Source organism: Plecotus auritus (genome assembly GCF_963455305.1).
Source record: "Plecotus auritus genome assembly, chromosome: X".
Lineage (NCBI taxonomy): Eukaryota > Metazoa > Chordata > Mammalia > Chiroptera > Vespertilionidae > Plecotus > Plecotus auritus.
This window is the reverse complement of record NC_137784.1, coordinates 137,129,743-137,148,654: the sequence shown is the minus strand read 5'-3', so window position 1 is coordinate 137,148,654 and position 18,912 is coordinate 137,129,743.

Below are 18,912 nucleotides of genomic sequence, written 5' to 3'. Positions count from 1 at the left end.
AGGCACTATGAATTTCATAACCTTAAAAATCTGCTCCCCTCAAGAAGCTCAGACAGATGGAAAAGAGGTCTGAGAAAATAGATTACTCCAACAGAACATGAGTAGCATTAGGATAGCAATAAAACACTTTTGAGTACTGTGAAAGCAAAGAGGTGGTACATCTAACCCAGCCAGCCCATCAGGAGGTTAAAGAAGGCTTCTTTTAAAATGCTTTTTATTGTGAAATATTAATATACAAAAATGCCCCAAACAAAGATATACATAGCTCAACAATAATTTAACACAAACGCCCATGTAACCACCACTCAAATTAAAAAACAAAACATTGGCCCTGGCGGGTGGCTTGGTTGCTTGGAGCATCATCCTATATACCAAAAGGTTTTGGGTTCTAATCTTAGTCAGGGCATCTATTTAGGTTGTGGGTTCTATCCCTGATCAGGGAGCATATGGGAGGCAATTGATCTATGTTTCTCTCTCTCTCTCTCTCTCTCTCTCTCTCTCTCTCTCTCTCTCTCTCTCTCTCTCTCTCATCTCTCTCTTTCCATATCCTTGAGTGAGGAGTAAATTTTTTTTTTCAAATAAAACATTGTTTAGTACCCAGACATCCTACTCTTGGTCCTCCTCCCCAAAGGAATCATTACCATGACTTCTATGTTAATTATTGATCAGCCTTTAAAAAAACAGTCTTAGAGAAGGCTTCTTGAACAGATGACATCTGAACTGTCAGGAAATATAAATAGAAACTAGTACAGTGAAGATCATTTCAAGGTATAAGAGAAAGCATTTTAAGTACCTCAACACATGAAAATGCTTTCAGATAACTAGGATGTTCTGTATAATTCATGGTACAGTTTGGGAAGAGGGGTAGGTGTTGGAGGTAGACACCCTGAAACAGTAGGAAAAGAGTATATCCTAAAGACTTCATGTTTCATGCTAAGGCTTTTGGGGTCATCTTGACAGCAATGGGAGTCATGGACTATTATGGAGCAAAGGAGTGCTTTTGTCCAGATGATAACTTTTAAATAAACCTGATCTTATCTAATCTTCCCAATGTTGAGAGATGTCATTGTTCCCATTTTACATATCAGGAAATTGATGCTCTGAGAGGTCATCAGGTGTATCCATGGTTTCAGAGGTCTAAGTGAAAGATATGTGATGGAGGCCATCATTCCAGATGATGTGCTCAATCTTTCCTTAAACCTTTGCCTCTGCTATCTTCTAGCTCTTCACAACTCCTGTATTCACAAGAATGGCAATTTGGTGGAAAGCCATGGAAAATAAGGTTGAGGGATACTTGATATAATAGCACTGACACCAATTCAGAAAATAGGGGCTTCAAATCCTAGTCTGCTGCTTAGTCACTGTGTCATCTTAGAGAAGTTTCTTAATCTCTTTGAACCTCAGTTGCTTCTTTTTGAAATGGGAATAAATTTACACAAACTTACATGAAGCAAATAAAATATGTATAGTGTCTAGTGCAGTGCCTGGCATGCAACAAGCACTCAATAAATGATAGCACTTATTGTAATACCAGCTGTGTAACTTTGGGGTAATTACCCTCTCTGAGCTTCAATTTTCTCATTTTGTGAAAATCCAATAAGATTCATGTCTGTGTGATTTCATTTTTATGTGGAGTCTAAAGAACAAAATAAATGAACAAACAAAACTGAAACATTCATAGAGAGCAGACTGGTGGTTGCCAAAAGGTGTTGAGAGAGTAGGAGAAAGAGGTGAAAGGAATAAGAAGTACAAATTGGTAGTTATAAAATAGTTACTGGGATGTAAATTGTAGCATAGAGAACATAGTCAATAATATTGTGATAACTGTGTATGGTGCTAGTTTGGTACTGGTTATATTGGAGGAAACACTTCGTAAAGTATATTATTGTCTAACCACTATCTGCACACCTGAAACCAATACAAAATAATATTAAAAGTAAACTATAATTGAAAAATAAAAATAAAAAGATTCATGTGTGTACTATTAGTATAGTGCTGGGCACATAGTAGGCACTCAATAAAATAATGGCTCTTTATGTAGTATAGTATAAATATCATTGACTTTGCAGACAGAGAAACTGTGTTCAAATGCTGCATTCACACTCTTGAGGAAGTTATTTAACTTCTTGGAGCCTCAGTATCCTCATCTGTCAAATGGAGATAATGCCCCCCATTTGCCAAGAAGCAGAGTTAGGAGAGCTGCAGATAATCCATATGAATTGCCTGGCACATAGAAAATCCTATATAATAAAGAGCTAATATGCAAATAGTCACCATGCACTCACACTGTCACACCATAAGGGCTCAGACACTCAACACTGGGGAGAGAGGAACGGGGACCAGCCAGGCACAAATAAGCTCACGAGAGAGGAATGGGGACCAGACAGGCACAAATGAGCTTGTGAGAGAGGAATGGGGACCAGCCAGGCTGTGGCCCAGGAGAGGGACTAGCCACCCACCCCGCAGTCCCGGTCACTAGTGGCTGTGTCTGCGCCTGCGGTCCAGGAGAGGGACAAGCTGCCTGCTCTGTGGTCCTGGGTGCCTGTGGCTGTGACCCGGGTGAAGCCGCCTGCCCTTGGTCCCCTGTGACTGCAGCTGGCCCGGGCGAAGCCGGCCCGGGTCCTGGGTACCTGCGGCTGGCCAGAGGGAGGGAAGCCTGGGTCCCAGGTGTGGGGTGAGGCAGAGGTGGTTAGGGGTGATCAGGCCAGCAGAGGAGCAGTTAGGGGTGATCAGAAAGGCAGGCAGAGGTAGTTAGGGGCAATCAGGCAGGCAGGCAGAGTGGTTAGGGGCAATCAGGCAGGCAGGCAGAGTGGTTAGGGGCAATCAGGCAGGCAGGCAGGTGAGCAGTTAGGAGCCAGCAGTCCTGGATTGTGAGAGGCAGTCGGACATCCCCCAAGGTGTCCTGGATTGGAGAAGGTGCAGGCCGGGCTGAGGGATGCCCCCCACCCCATGCATGAATTTTGTGCACCAGGCCTCTAGTATTCTATATGAGAAACTCTGAATCTGGATTGCAGAATTCTGAATCCTACTCTTTCTATAAGCTGCTATAAAGTCTACTTCTGGGATACATTTTTTCTTGAGTGAGCATGAGATACAAGACATTCACAGTTTTAAGTGTGACTTAGAGTCAATTTCACAGATATAAAGAATTTATTCTAAAGGAGAGAGACTCATAGCTGAGGATGCAAATAGGTACTATTTATTAAGTGCCTACTCTGTGCCAAGTACTCTATATATACATGGTTATTCGAATCATCCCAGTGGTTCTGCAAGACAGTTATTACTATGACCATATTTACAACTAAGGACTGTAAATTTCAGAGAGATTAAGTATCTTGCCAAGGTCAGAGAGCTAAAAAGTAGCAGGTTTGAATGACTGCAAAGTCCATGCTTTCAACTGTATGAAGATATCTATAAAGTAAGCACTTCCACAACAAAGATATAAAAAAAAAACAAACAGGTTGTGCAGGTACAAATCAGAGAAGCAAGGTAATTATTATTGATTTGTTGGACATCTACCATGTTCAGATTATACCAGGAAATTTTCATGTACAGGATCTTATTTAATCTTCCCAATATTAGTAGGTGTTTCTATTCTCATTTGAAAGATCAGGAAACTGATGCTCAGAGAGGTCAGCAGATATATCCACGGTTTCAGAGGTGGTAAGTGAAAGATATGTGATGGAGGCTATGCTGCTTCCAATTAAGGGAAATCGAAATGGCACTGAATTTAGTAACAAATATATAAATAAGTATATTAGAAATTTATAGTCTATTATAAACCTGGCTCAGCTTTGGATTATCTGAAACCTGTAAATCAGACAAGTCCCCCCCCCCTTTCTTTTCTATACTTGAACACTAAATAATGATTACTATTTACAGACTTTATTTCATAATGATCAGTGTTAAATATTGCTTTTCATCTGCATTTTTCCAATTCCACACACACCAAAATGTTTCTAGAGACCAATAATCACTTAACCTACAAAACTTGGGCTCTGATCGGAATTACGGATTTTTTATGTCAAACAAGATGAGATTTCAGACTAAAGGCCTTCTCACTTATTACTTTCCTGGGGGTTTTCTCCACTGTGGTTGGGTGATGGCAAATTAAGGTGAGATCTCCCCACAAAGGTTTTACCGCATTTGTTGCATTCATAGGACTTTTTCCCATTATGGATATTCTAATGGTTATTAAAAGCAGACATTCACCTGAAATTTTTTCCACATTGGGTACACAATAGGGTTTCTCACCACCTTGAATTCTCTGATGTCCAATAAGGTATGAACTCTGACCAAAATTTTTCACATTGATTATACTCATATGGTATTTCTCCACTATGACTTTTCTGATGCTGAACAAGATGTGAGTTACAAATGAATGCTATTCCACTTATAAAGCTTTCCTCCACAATGAATTTTCTGATACCCAAGAAGAGATGACCTCTGACCAAAGGCTTTTCCACTTTCGGCGCATTTCTGAGGATTTTCCCTAGTATGAATGCTTTGGTGTCTAATCAGATATGAACTTCTGATGAAACTTTTACAACGTTCCTTGCATTCATAAGGTTTCTCTGTATTCAGATCCTTTGTGTGTCTTATACACTAAGTGGCCAGATTATTATGATCTCTGAATGCATAATAATCTGGCCACTCAGTGTATATCCTATATAATAAAAGGCTAATAGGCAAATTGTGCCCTCGACCAGGAGTTCGACCAGCAGGCAGGCCGGCCAACAGCCCATGTCCCCTCACCGTGGCCAGGCTGGCCGGATCCCACCCATGCACAAATTCATGCACCGGGCTTCTAATATATATATATTCACACTGAATGGCCAGATTATTATGCGTTCAGAGATCATAATAATCTCAAAATTGAGCTAAAAACTAGGGTTATGGTTATATGAATCATAAAATGGGACTTCCTCACAAACAGGATCTTCATCTGATGACACAGAGTTTGCCTCACATCAGAGCTCTTGTCACATTTAACTAATTCATTGTTCAGCTCCTTTGTAGGGCTTAGTCCATTGGCCATTATTCTGAAACTAGTCTCTGAAAGGAATGTGTCTCTGTCTTTCCCATGTCGAGATTCCCTGGGACTGCTCAAACTGCCTTCCACAAAAGCAGAAGAAGAGGCCATAAGAATCCTGTCAGCAGAACCCACTTGGGCTTAACTTTTTCAGGTACTTTTTGGTTAAAAAAGATATTCTATTGTGTTCTCTGGAGGTTCATCAACTGAAATGATAACAAGAAAATAAAAATAGCAACTGTTTTGTATATTGAAAATAAATCAGTGGCTGTTCTGAAATCATGGGAAAGGTGTTAACTAATTCGAACCAATGCCCATTTGCTGTCATATTAAAATACAGGATGAACAAGTTGAAAAACAGGATTCTGCCCCTGGCACCATCCTACACACACACACACACACACACACACACACACACACACACACATATGAACACACAGTATATTGCTTAAAAATTTCTCAGATACTATAGTATATTATAAAATGGGCAGGGAAAAATGATTCCAGTTCATAAATCAGGAAACAGAGACTAAAAGAGGATAAATGTCACATACAATGGCTAGTCATGACAAATTTTGTAATAGATCCCATTTCTGAGAACTGTTTTTTTTTTTCACAACACACAAACCAAATTTGCATTTGAATTTTATAGAATTTCCTCCTATACCTATACTTGTAATGCTGCATCAAAAGTTGAAAAGTTGTGAGGGAATTTTAAAAATATAGGAGAGTGTGAGCAAGCGCACATGAAAGAGAATACAAAGTGGGAGTATTTGTTTTCTGAAATGCAGCAAGAATAAGGAAGCAAAGTTGAATCCTACTCAGCCTTGTGAGTTCATTCCAGTCTGTTAAAGAGGGAGCTAGTACTGTGGGTGAAGGAAACAATGGAAACTGGGAAGTGTCCTGTATGGTCTAGACTAGGAGTGGGGAATTTTTTTTCTGTCAAGGGCCATTAGGATATTTATAATATAATTCACTTAATATAAATTTATGTTGCTATGAAAAAAGCTTCTAGATTTATTGAATTTCAAGTCCCATCTGATATTGCCTTGGCAGGGCCAGACCAAATGATTTTGCATGCCTTATAGGGCCCGTGGGCCAGATGTTCCCCACTCCTGGTCTAGTCAATAAAATTTTCCTGGGTAGAGTTATAGCCTTATAGTCCTGGTTTAGAAGGAAGGTTTAAGCAAACATCTCAGATCATGCATCCTGTGTTCCCATTTAGACATCCCAAACAATGTTAATTTAAGGTCACACAATAGCTTTTACTCATCTAGCAGCGGTCGCCAACCTTTCAGACCTCACTGACCACCAGTGGTCTGGGGACCACTGGTTGGTGACCGCTGAGGTGCATCTAAGTTACTGAGTCTCCAGAGTTAGACTGCACTAAGAGGAAAGAATAATTGGAATTATGAATATGCATTAGTCAGGGTTCAGCAGGAAAAAGATGACACTCAAAATGGGAAATTTGAAATGAGTTTAATAGACCAACTAATGATAATGGTGTGGGCATGGGTATAGGGGAAAAAAGGATTATCAGCATCTCCTGGCTAGTAAATAAAGGATCACTTAGCAATTCTGGACCTGGTCACATAAGATTACAATGGAGCTGAATTTCCTGTAAAAAGTGAAAGGATTTTTTTTCAGGAGTAATTCTTTTTTCTCTCACAGGAGCAATATCTGTGGGGCGTGACAAAAGATTCCCTCTCACAACACCTCAGTTTTGAGTGCACAGATTATATCACAATCAGTCAGCCACTGACCTATTTCAGCACAGAGGAGCCTGTGCCCCCAGGGCTACATGTTCAGAGGGTGCAATAGTCCTCCCAGATTGATGGTCTTCAGAGTACATTGCTAGGCTCTTATGTGTTTATATGTCTCCTTTAGCCCCTACACTGAAGGTCCCTAGTATGACGCCTCTGGGTGTAGCATAGTGTTTGGGACATGGTGAGTGCAGGGATGAAATTGGCATGTGTGATAAACTGAAAGAACAACAGATAGTGTATATGTCAGTTTTCAAATAAAAGAGCACCAGGAATACACAGATAGTTAAATAAGTTGTGTATATTACTCCTTGTAGTGAAGAAATGCATGGCATGAGGAACTGTGGTTGTGTTTCAGGAAGATCATGTTAGAAAAAACCTACTTTACTCCTCCATATGAATAAAGAGCAGAGAGATTTGGGGGGAAATGGCACAAGTACTTGGAGAGGCAGGCAGGGTCAGGTGCAGCAGGGCCTGAAGGACCATGTTATCAGAGTTGAACTTTGTCCTAAAAGCAAAGGGAAACAAGAGTGATGTACTTCAACCCGTGTGTCAAGGACAGTGGAGGGTCTGAGATTTATGCACCTCAGGGGGGCCTTACAAGTTAATTTGTCGCAGATTGACGAATGCTGACAGAGACAGAGGACTCCTGGGTGAGAGACAAAGGATGTGATTGCTTGCAGCAGAACACCATGCTTGCACTGGTTGCACCAGTTCCAAGGAGCCTGGGGGCAGTGAAGATAGACTTACCTGGATGCCCACACGGGGCGGAGGCTTGAGATACAGGAGGGGAACCCTGATCTTGGGAGATTTACTGCTGTGATAGTGAGCAGAAGCAATCCTGCTTTTCGGAGGAGGTGTTCCCACACCCCTCAGGATTGCTCAATACACACTGAACCCAGAGAAACCTCCCAGGTGAAGCGATTAGGGCTTTGAATTCTTGGCATACCCAGAAGAAACATGAGGGAACACGCAGGGCCCGTAGTGGGTGTCCTCTCCCAACACTGTGCTCTCTTAAAGGTCAGCATTGGAGAACTGGCCACTACATGGGGAAAGCCAACACTGAATCTGCCTGACACTCCATATGAATTGTAACCTACAAACACGCGATAATTTCTCCCCTGTTGACCCCCTCATTCCCCTCCAGCTGCTGACCCACCCCGTCAACCTATTAACGGGCTGGGGGACCGTAGCACACCCTGGGGTCCGACGACAAGGGTTGTAAAGGGCTGATGGCACTTTGATGAGGAAGAGAAGGGTCACCCCACCCCGGGAGGAAGGCAGGACAGGTAGAGGCAAGGAGGATGGTCTTCTGGGCTGGTGACATGGATGATGCTGAGCCTGTGGGCAGTGGTGCTCTATGAAAGCATGAAAAGGTCCCTCCCAGAGGTAGTTTTGTATCTAGACAGTGTGGGCCCCGTGCAAAGTAGACAGTGCCCACAAGAGAGGCATGAACCCACCCACCAACCTCCAGGCTACCCCGGAGACAAAGGCTCCCCTTGCATTTTCTATGGGAGATGGATCTTCCTGGTATACTTGGTTGCCATGGGAACTCAGGTAGATGCCAGCTTCTGTGAACCACAGGTGTCTCACCAGGACCAGCTATTGTGCAGTTGGATTCAAAATGGTTTTGCTCTGAACCTGCTGCCATCTTCTGCAGATGGGTGAACACCTAGCGTGTTTGGGCTTTAGCCATGAACTGGGGCACAGTTCTTCATTGAAACCCTCGGAGGGATTAGCCCTGTCTAATCTGTTTAGTGCATGGCTCTATCTGTTCTATCTGTTGTGATGTTTGCCTCTACACTACTTGCATAGAGTATTTAATAACTAGAATTCTGATACAATATTTGCTGCTTGTTAATTGATAACATCCTAGTCTCATTAATGCTTTCATAAATGAATATTCAACATGTAATGACTGATTACACTGCCAGATACATTTGATAAAAATCAATCTCTATTTTACAGAAGAGAATGAAGGCCTAGAGAACTTAACTGATGGTGCACAGGTCAGGTAGGGCAGCTTCAAAGGCCTGTCACTAGTGTAGTCCCACAGGGCTATGGTGAGAACGGGTCCTTGGGCTTGTGGGTTGATGTTGCCTCCTTGAAATTCTGAATCTTTTTCTTGAATTTGTATTTTGTAAGAGCTGTCTGATGGCACAGCATGGCATGTGCTGGGGACCTGGAGTCTCAGCTCTCCTGTGGTCTAGACCTGCCAGCTCTCCACCTCAGGGGGACAGGTTTTCTGCTGCTGGCTCACCCACCCTCCACTCACCCACACACCTCTTCCTCTCTTGCCCATGTGACTGCTGCTGCACGTCACCCTCTGGGGGGCCTGGGAGTGAGTGCAAGAAAGGTCAAGGTTGAAAGTGCAGGGTCATGGGGTAGGGGACCTGGCCACCTGTGAGGACCTTCACGACATTCAACACCTAATACAAAAGACCATGACTCATCAAAGAGTGGCTGTGGAAGAAAGGAAATAGGAGCTTTGCCCTGCTTTCTGAACAGGAAACCCCACCTTTTCATTTTGCACAAGGCCCCTCATTATGTATTCGGTCCCACATGGTAGAAAAGGCCACAAATTCAGAATGCATGGCTGCAAAGCCTGTGTTATTGCACTTTTTTTCTCTTTTAGCCTTTAATGACAAGAAAAAAATGGAACAGGTGGTACATGCATCCATGGTATAGAATTCAAAAGTTTCCAAACATGTGGTCAAAAGTATGCCTCTCCCTCCAGATGGGGAAGCAACCAACTCTCCAAATAGGCAACCAGCATGTCCACCAGGTTCTTCTGTAGCCTTCTGTGTAGGGGTACCTTATGCATGTACAAGCCTAGGCGCATATGTCACTCACTCTCCTTTATATACAAGCTAGAGGCCCAGTGCATGAAATTTGTGCACGGTGGGGGATGGGGGGTCCCTCAGCCCGGCCTGAACCCTCTCCAATCCAGGACCCCTCGGGGGATGTCCAACTGCCGGTTTAGGCCTGATCCCACAGGGCCTCTAGTATAAGTATAATAATGTTCACAGTTCAAAAATAAAAATCCCTCAAATGTCCATCAACAAAAAAATGGATCTTAATCTGTGGTATATTACTATAATAAAATACAATAGCAAAGAAAATTAATAAACCAATCTACTTCTAAATCCAGCAGTCAGACATCTCTCTTACAATCCAGGACCGCTGGTTCCTAAGCACTCGTCTGCCTGCCTGCCAGATTGCCTCTAACCGCCTCTGCCTGCCGACCTGATCACCCCTAACCACCTCTGCCTGCCAGCCTGATTGCCCCCTAACTGCTCTCTTGCCAGCCTGATCGCCCCTAACTGCTCTCCCCTGCCAGCCTGATCACCCCCTAACTGCTCCCCTCTGCTGGCCTGATTACCCCTAACTGCCTCTGCTTCGGCTCCCGCCACTGTGACTGTCCGGAAGGATGTTGGGAAGATGTTTGGTCTAATTACATATTACCCTTTTATTAGTATAGATGCTTAAGTACCAAACAGCTTCCTGGACCTTGCTTTCTTCATTTCTCATGTGTGTTGGAGATCTTTCTGTATGGTCACAGTGAGAGCAAAGCCTAGAGAGGGCCTGTCATGCCATTGTTTAAGTGCTTTAACATAACCATCACCATGCCAAGGACATGACCACTATCCTTGTTCATTGATGAGGAAACTGAAACATAGACTTTAAATAACCTTCCAAAGGTAACATGGCTAAAAGTGGGAAGACCCATGACTGGACCCATGCAGTATAGTTCCAGAATGTACACTTAACCACGAAGCAAAAAACATTCTCCTTATTTAAAAATATGTTTTTATTGATTTTTAGAGAAAGAGGATGGGAGAAGAGAGATAGAAACATTGATGAGGGAGAATCATCCATTGGCTACCTCCTGAAGGGCTCCCACTCGTGATGGAGCCTGCAACCTGGGCATGTGCCCTGATTGGGAATTGAACTGGCGACCTCTTAGTTCCTAGGTTGATGCCAACAGCTGAGCCACACTAGCCGGGCCATTCTACCTTTTAAAAGTAGTTGCCTGAGGTCCTTTTTATGGGTGTATCCTCTTTTATTTATTTAGCCAGTTTGTTACCGATGGACACTTACGGTTTTTCCAATCTTGTGGTATTACAGACAATAATAACACAATTGTTATTATTCAGTGCTTTTGAATAAACTTGTATATAACTGCATTCCACACGTGTGTAAGTACATCCCATGGGTAAACTCACAGAAGGTGCATTCCTGGATCAAAGGGTAAAAGCACACATAATTTTGACAGATACAGCCCGCTCCAGATGCTACATCTGATTACACCAGCACTCGCAGTGCAGGAAGGTTTCTGCTCTCCCCCACCCCCATCTTCCCCACACAGTGCATTTCAAATGTTGCTATATTTGGCAACATATAGATAATGGACGGTCTCTTCTTGTAGTTATGCATTTCTTTTACTATGAGTAGGCTGGTGTGTGTGTGTGTGTGTGTGTGTGTGTGTGTGTGTGTGTGTGTGTATGTGTGTGTAAAACTTATTTAGGGGCATTTTGTGCTTTCCCTCCTATGAACATATTTGTCATACTAGTGACGGAGACTGACTCTTCTCCAAATCTGGTTCTCTTTCCTCCTGGAGTTATATACAAATTTTGGATATTAACCTCTTACCAGGCGTCTTATTGGCAAACGTCTTCTCTCATTTGGTAGGTTGCCTGTTTGTTTTGTTGATCATTTCCATTGTTGTGCAAAAAGTTTTTAGTTTAATGTTGTCTCATTTGTTTATTTTTCTTTTGTTTTCCTTGCCCAAGAAGATATGTCAGAAAAAAATATCACTAAGAGCAATGTCAGAGAGTTTACTGCCTATATTTTCTTTTAGGAGTTTTATGGTTTTCAGTCTTACATTTATGTTTTAATCCATTTTGAGCTTATTCTTGTATATGGTGTGAGAAGGTGGTCTAGTTTCATTTTTTGCATGCACCTGTCCATTTTTAACACCTTTTATTGAATAGACTATCTTTACCCCATTGTATACTCTTGTCTCCATGGCAAAATATTAATTGACCATAAAGAGCCAACTATTAATTGGCTCTCTATTCAGTTTCATTGATCTATGTGTCTCTTTTTATGCCTGTACTATGCTGTTTTGATTACTATAGCCTTGTAGTATAGTTTCACACCAGGTAGGTAAGACCTATTTTGTTTATACTTTTGGCTCCAAACTTCAGCTTAAACTCATTTGAAGTTAACTTTTACAAATATTAATACTGGCACTATATCCAGAAATTCTGATTTCATAGTCTATATTGTGATTTTGGATTTTTAAACAATTTTCTATTATAAATACTGTCAAAGTGATAAATGACAATATAATAAAGAACCCACATGTAAATCCTATCCAGCTTCAACAATGATGAGCTTTTGGTCAATTTTATTTCATCAACACCTACTAACTTCTCCCACGCCCCAGGTTTTCTTCAGGCACACCCCAGACACTCATTCTCTCCCTCCCTCCCTCCCTTCTTCTCTCCCTCCCTCTTTGCCTCCCTCCCTATAATACTACTTTAGTAATGCAATTCATGCTATTATCATACCTAAACAATGATTAATAATTTAATATCTTCAATATTCATTGACAGATAAAGTTTCCCTTACTCTCTCATAAAAGCAGTTTTCATTTTGTTTTCTTCAACTCTGGATCCCATTTAGTCTCACACATTGCAATTTCTCAGTATGCATGTTAATTCTCTGTAAAATTCATTCTCTTTTTTTCTTGTGAGAAATGAGTTATTTCTTCTCCATAGTCATCCACATGCATGCTTTTGCTTATTTTATTTTGGGGGCATCATTTAACATACACACTTCTCTGTCCTCTGTCTTCCTTGTAAATTGAGATTTAGATCTACAGTCTTCTCCTGATTCAGTCTTCACATTTTGGAAAGAATGTCTCAGAAATAGTGTACCATTAGTCCATTAGGTGGCACATACTGTATGGTTGTCCCTCTTTTTGTAATGGGAGCAGATATTGGTATTCATTGCCTAGAGCACTTACGTCATTCAAGGCTAACATTGAAGATATTTTCATTCTATTTGTCCTTCTTCATTTATTAGATGGAATTATTCGATGAGAAACTTCCCTCACTCACTACTTGGTTACCAATGTTACAGTTCATATGCCAAACACAGGATAATTGTTTCATTATTTGCTTCTGCTTACTCAATTTTAAAATAATAAATCAATTTTCTAGAATTTAATAACTGTGACAATGAGGTCATTTTTCCTTTAAAGCTGCTAGGGACCCAATAATGATGTGTTTAAATCCATTTTAGTTATTATTCTTATTGACACTCAATTTTCTCCTACATGATTCAGACTTGCAGTCTGAATCTGCCTACACAGGAGAGATCACAAAGTAGGTGCTCAGTAAATGTGTGCTGAAAGTATATCAAATAACAGTGAGGCATATTGACAACATACTTGATTGTTTTATTTTAACATTATATTATTGTGCCCATTCTTCCACCAGACGTTTGAAACTGACATTATCCCTTTGCTATCTTTGGTGTCATTCAAGTATTACTACATTTGGAGACAGAAAAGTCAAGACTCACTCTCCTTCATTGTATCTTTCTACTGTAATTAGGGGGACAAGTGACCGCAACTAGGCTCATGGATTTGTTTTCTCCATGCACATCAGTACCATCATCTGCTCTACTTTCCAGAACTATGCATAGCTCAAATTTTCCTTTTCTCTACACAGCTCCTTATCATTGTACCATCACTCCTATGGAAGTAGTTTGTCAGTAAATCAACAAGTGTCTTTACTCTGCTTCTTCATCTCAATGGTTATTCTGTTTATGGGTGTGCATTTTGAAGGCTGAATATTTAGGCCTTCAATTTTTGATGTCTAACATGGGGCTAAGAGCTAGGCTCACCTGTGTCATTGTGAAATGAGCTCCACAAAGGATTGTTTGCACATCATGAAGTATACAAAGTCCAGGACGTGTAAAACATTTAGACCCGTGATTTACTTGAATACAAGCTGCTATATAAGAAGTGTTAGATTAAATATAGGGGAATTAGACAACTCCTTGAATGTATCTCATTACTCTGAGAGAACAGTAATATTTACACAAGTATTGCTAGGATATACACAGGAATTGGTTGGCCATCATGTTAGTGTATGGAGATACTTTTCCCACCTTTTAACCCTCAAATTAGCCTACTTTCTAGAAGGGCTACTCCAGTACTTGGCTATCAGGCAATTCATTTCTAGCGAAGTGTGCTTCACCAAAATTTTTAGTAGCAATTGTGGGTACTAGTGGAAAATGAACAAGGCTGAGTAACAAATGATCCCAGTTTTCAGAGTTCTTCATATTTCCCATATATATTATGTGTGAATTAGCCTGAAAGCAACAGGGCTGTAGTGTTAGCTTTGGTTTTATAGTGTATCCTCATCTAGCACTGGAAACATTGGATGGGTAATCTCCCAGAATGTTGTGTGGACACTTGCAGGTAATAAGGATTGCCTTAAAATGGAGATACATTTTTCTTGTTTAATCTCAAAATTAGGCTATTTTCTCAGTGTGCTATTACACTTGGCTATCAGGCATTTCAGCCCTGACTGAGGTTGCTCTCCCACACCTTACTGTAATTATGGTGGGCAATGGTGTCTGAAAAATGATGAAGCTGCTGAAGCGACTTATAATTCCAGCCTCTGTGTTTTTTTGTGTGGCCTCTTTGTATCCTTACAACTAGCACCCCAGGGTGTAGCTGTAGATGTGGATTCAAACATCCCCTGACAGTGAGAGAAAGCTTTTACTCAGACACTAGGCCCCCTCAATGCAGTTGCTATGGGAGATGATGCATCCTGATTATGTTGTTGCCATGGTAACTCATGCACTTGACCCAATCTTGTTCAGAGTTGACACACCAAAGGCAGCTTTTCCTCAACTGCCATAACCATCTCCTTTGTCAGTTCAGAGTGAGAAAATAGAGCCAAAAGAAATATTTTCCCAAAGATATTCACTATCCTATAACTTATTTGGCTCCATAACTAGGAAAGGATTGCTTCTGGAATTTTTATTATTGTGTGCAGGTGTGTACACATATAAATTATTTATATAATGGGGATGTACTGCATAGAGCGCACCAACAGATCCCACTATTGAAGGAGCAAGCGCCCAGGTCCTATATTATTCATGATTAGAATGAACTAGAATAAAGATAGCTAGAGCTTACTGAGAACTTTCTATCTACAAGGCTCTGCTCCTTCTCTTTATAGGTAACTTGATTATCACTTACTTATTATTCAATGTATAATACACATAAAATAATAAATGCATGAGATAATGTGCATGAATCACAACAGATAGGAACAGAGAATAGATAACCTGATGGGTGAGAAATAGTTTTTTAAAGTAGTTTTATTTTACCTTTCTGTTGTTATGAGTAGATTTTATCATCTTTTTATATATTCAACTAGAGGCCCAGTGCACGAAAATTGTGCACAGGTAGGGTCCCTAGGTCTGGCTGGCGATCAGGGCCAATCAGGTTTCCTGCCTCCCCGCCTCCCCGCCTCCTCCTTCCCTCGCTCCCTCAGGGTCCCACTGCCACAGCTGGTCGCTCACCATGTTCGGCGCCACCCCCTGGTGGTCAGCACACATCATAGTGAGTGATCGAACTCCCGGTCTCCTGGTCAAACTCCCAAGGGGACAATTTGCATATTAGCCTTTTATTATATAGGATGGTTATTTGTATGTGCTTTTAAAAAATGTTTTTGCCATTTTATGTAATGGATTTATGGTCTTTTTTACTTGTCTTTAAAGATCACTTGCATTTATTTGGGATATTAGCTTTTTATTTTTATATATTTTAAAGACATGTTTTCCAAGTTGGTTATTAGATTTTTGTTTGTCTTTTTGTTTTGTGTTTTGTAGCTAACTGATTTATCCATTTTCCTTTGTGTTTGGATTTTGATTCTTTGATAAAAGTTCTTTCCACAACTCCAGATTATTACAGAATCTACTTGTATTCTCTCTAGTATAAAGAGCTTCATTTTTTTGCATATAGGTCTCTAAACCATTTGGAGATTATATTTTTATTATATGAATTATGGATCAAATTTTACCTTTTATCAAATGGCTAATCAGTTGTCCCAACATTTATTAAAATGTTTATTTTTTCCTTAGTCATATGTGATGTCACTTTTTTATATAGTAAGTTTCAATATGTACATGGGTATATTTCAAATCTCTCTATTCTGTTTCATTCAAATGTTGGTATTATATTGTTTTAATTATCAAGACTTTATAGAATGTTTTATTCCTGGTTGGGCTAGCTTTCCCTCATTGCTATTTTTTTTTCATAGTGTCTTATAGCTATTCTTGCATGTTTGTTTGTTTTTTCCTCCAAAGGAACGTTAGAATTAACCTGTCTTTCTCTAGGAAAAATAAAACAACTTGCTGGTGTATTATTCAAATTAAGAATGCATTAAAAAAAGAAATAAATCTTACCTTTGAGATAGCATGGATAGACCTGGAAAGTATTATGCTAAGTAAAATAAGCCAGTTAGAGAAAGACAAATAACATATGATTTCAAATATATGTGGAATCTAATGAACAACATAAACTAACAAACAAAATAGAAACAGACTCATAGATACAGAGAACAGACTGACAGCTGTCAAGGGAGGGTGGGTGAAAAGGTGAAGGGATTAAACAACAAGAACAACAGAAAATCTCATAGACATCAGCATGGTGATTACCAGAGGGAAAGAGGGGGTAGTGAGAAGTAGAAGAGGGTAAAAGGGAGATAAATGGTGATGGAGGGAGACTTGACTTTGGATGGTGAACATATAATCTTATCTAATAAAAGAGTAATATGCAAATTAACAATCACTCCGCTACATCCACAAGCCACTTCCACAAGCCACGCCCACCGGCCAATCAGGAGCGAATATGCAAATAAACCCAACCAAGATGGCTACGGCCACAAAGAGCAGGGAGGCTTGGGTTTCCCTAGCAATGGAGGAAGCCAAGCTTTCCGCCTGCCCTTGCCGGCCTAGGCCTCCACTCAAGGCTACAAAGTTTCAATGATAGAAGATACATAAATCCAAACAGAAATGGCGGCAGCCACAGAGCTGGAGAGAGCAGGAGGCTAGGGTTGCCCCCGGCAATGGAGGAAGCCAAGCTTTCCGCACACCCTGGCCAGCCCAGGCCTCCGCTTAAGGCTACAAAGTTTCAATTATAGAAGATACATAAATCCCCCCAAAAATGGCTGCCGCCACGGAGCAAGCAGAAGGCTTGGCTCCGTTCCAGGCTACAAAGTTTCAGTTGTAGAAAATAAATAAACCCCAGATACCAGGGCCTCCGCTTGGGTCACCAGGGGGAGTGGCTGGCCTGAAAACCACCACAGGCCCCTCACCCAGGCCACCCCACACCCCAAGGGAACCCCACCCTGATCCAGGACACCCTTCAGGGCAAACCAGCTGGCCCCCACCCATGCACCAGGCCTCTATCCTAGCTAATAAAAGAGTAATATACAGATTGACCATCACTCCAACACACAAGATGGCTGCCCCATGTGGTCAAAGATCCTGCCCCCATGTGGACACAAGACGGCTGCCACAAGATGGCCAGCAGGGGAGGGCAGTTGGGAGCAACCAGGCCTGCAAGGGAGGGCAGTTGTGGGCTATCAGACCAGCAGGGGAGGGCAGTTGGGAGGGACCAGGCCTGCAAGGGAGGGCAGTTGGGGGCAATCAAGACTGCAGGGGAGGGCAGTTAGGGGTGACAAAACTGGCAGAGGAGGGAATTTGGGGGCAACCAGGCCTGCAGAGAAAGGCAGTTGGGAGGGACCCAGGCCTGCAGGGAAAGGCAGTTGGGAGGGACCCAGGCCTGCATGGGAGGGCAGTTGGGAGGGACCCAGGTCTGCAGGGGAGAGCGGTTGGGGGGGGACCAGGCCTGTAGGGGAGGGCAGCTAGGGGTGACTAGGCCTGCAGGGGAGGGCAGTTAGGGATGACCAGGCCTGCAGGGGAAGGCAGTTAGGGGAAAACAGGCTGGCAGGGGAGCAGTTAGGCATCAATCAGGCTGTCAGGGGAGTGGTTAGGGGGTGATCAGACTGGCAGGCAGAAGCAGTTAGGGGCAATCAGGAAGGCAGGCAGGTGAGCAGTTGGGAGCCAGCAGTCCTGGATTGTGAGAGGGATGTCCAACTGCCCACCGGGATCGGGCTTAAACAGGCAGTTGGACATCCCTCGAGGGGTCCCAGATTGGAGAGGGTGCAGGCTGGGCTGAGGGACACCCCCCCCCATGCACGAATTTCGTGCACCGGGCCTCTAGTACAATATACAGATGATGTATTATATAATTGTACAACTGAAACCTGTATAATTTTATTAACCAACTAGGGGCCCAGTGCACGAATTCATGCACCTTGAAAGGAACTGTGGGCTGCGAGGCTGCAGTGGGCACAGGGGTGGGGCTCGGCCCATCCTCTGCACCCCCGCCCAGCCCCTCCCGCCACACCCTCCCTCCCCTGTCAGCCAGCAGCCCCTCTCCCGCCACTGCTGCTCCCATGTGCTGACGGCGCTGTCCCCACTTACACCCACTGACGGCGTGGAGCAATTGGGGCCGGTGCTGTTAGTGGGTACGAGTGGCAGCTGCTGACCTGATCACCCCTCAGGAGCAGGGGAAGGTGGAGAAGCCCTCAGGGGCGATCGGGGCTAGCAGCCACTGCTCATACCCGCTGACAGTGCCAAGTGATTGGGGCCGATGCTAGGTGCTGGCAGCGGGTGCGAGTGGGAGCAAAGAATTTTCAGTAACCACCAGAGGCTCACCCCAATGACAGCAAGCAGGCTCTGCTGCCTGCTGCTGATGCTTGTTTTGTTCCGTGTGTGCCCCCTGGTGGTCAGCACATGTCATAGTGACCAGTTGTTCAGTTGTTCCTCTGTTCGGTCTATTTGCATATTAGGGTTTTATATATATAGATGTCAACCAAAAAAATTCAATAAAATTTTTTAAAAGGAAGTCAAAATTATTAATCATAAAGTAGTCAAGGGGATGTAAAACATAGCATAGGGAATATAATCAATAATATTACAATAACTATGTATGGTGCCAGGTGGGTACTTGAAATC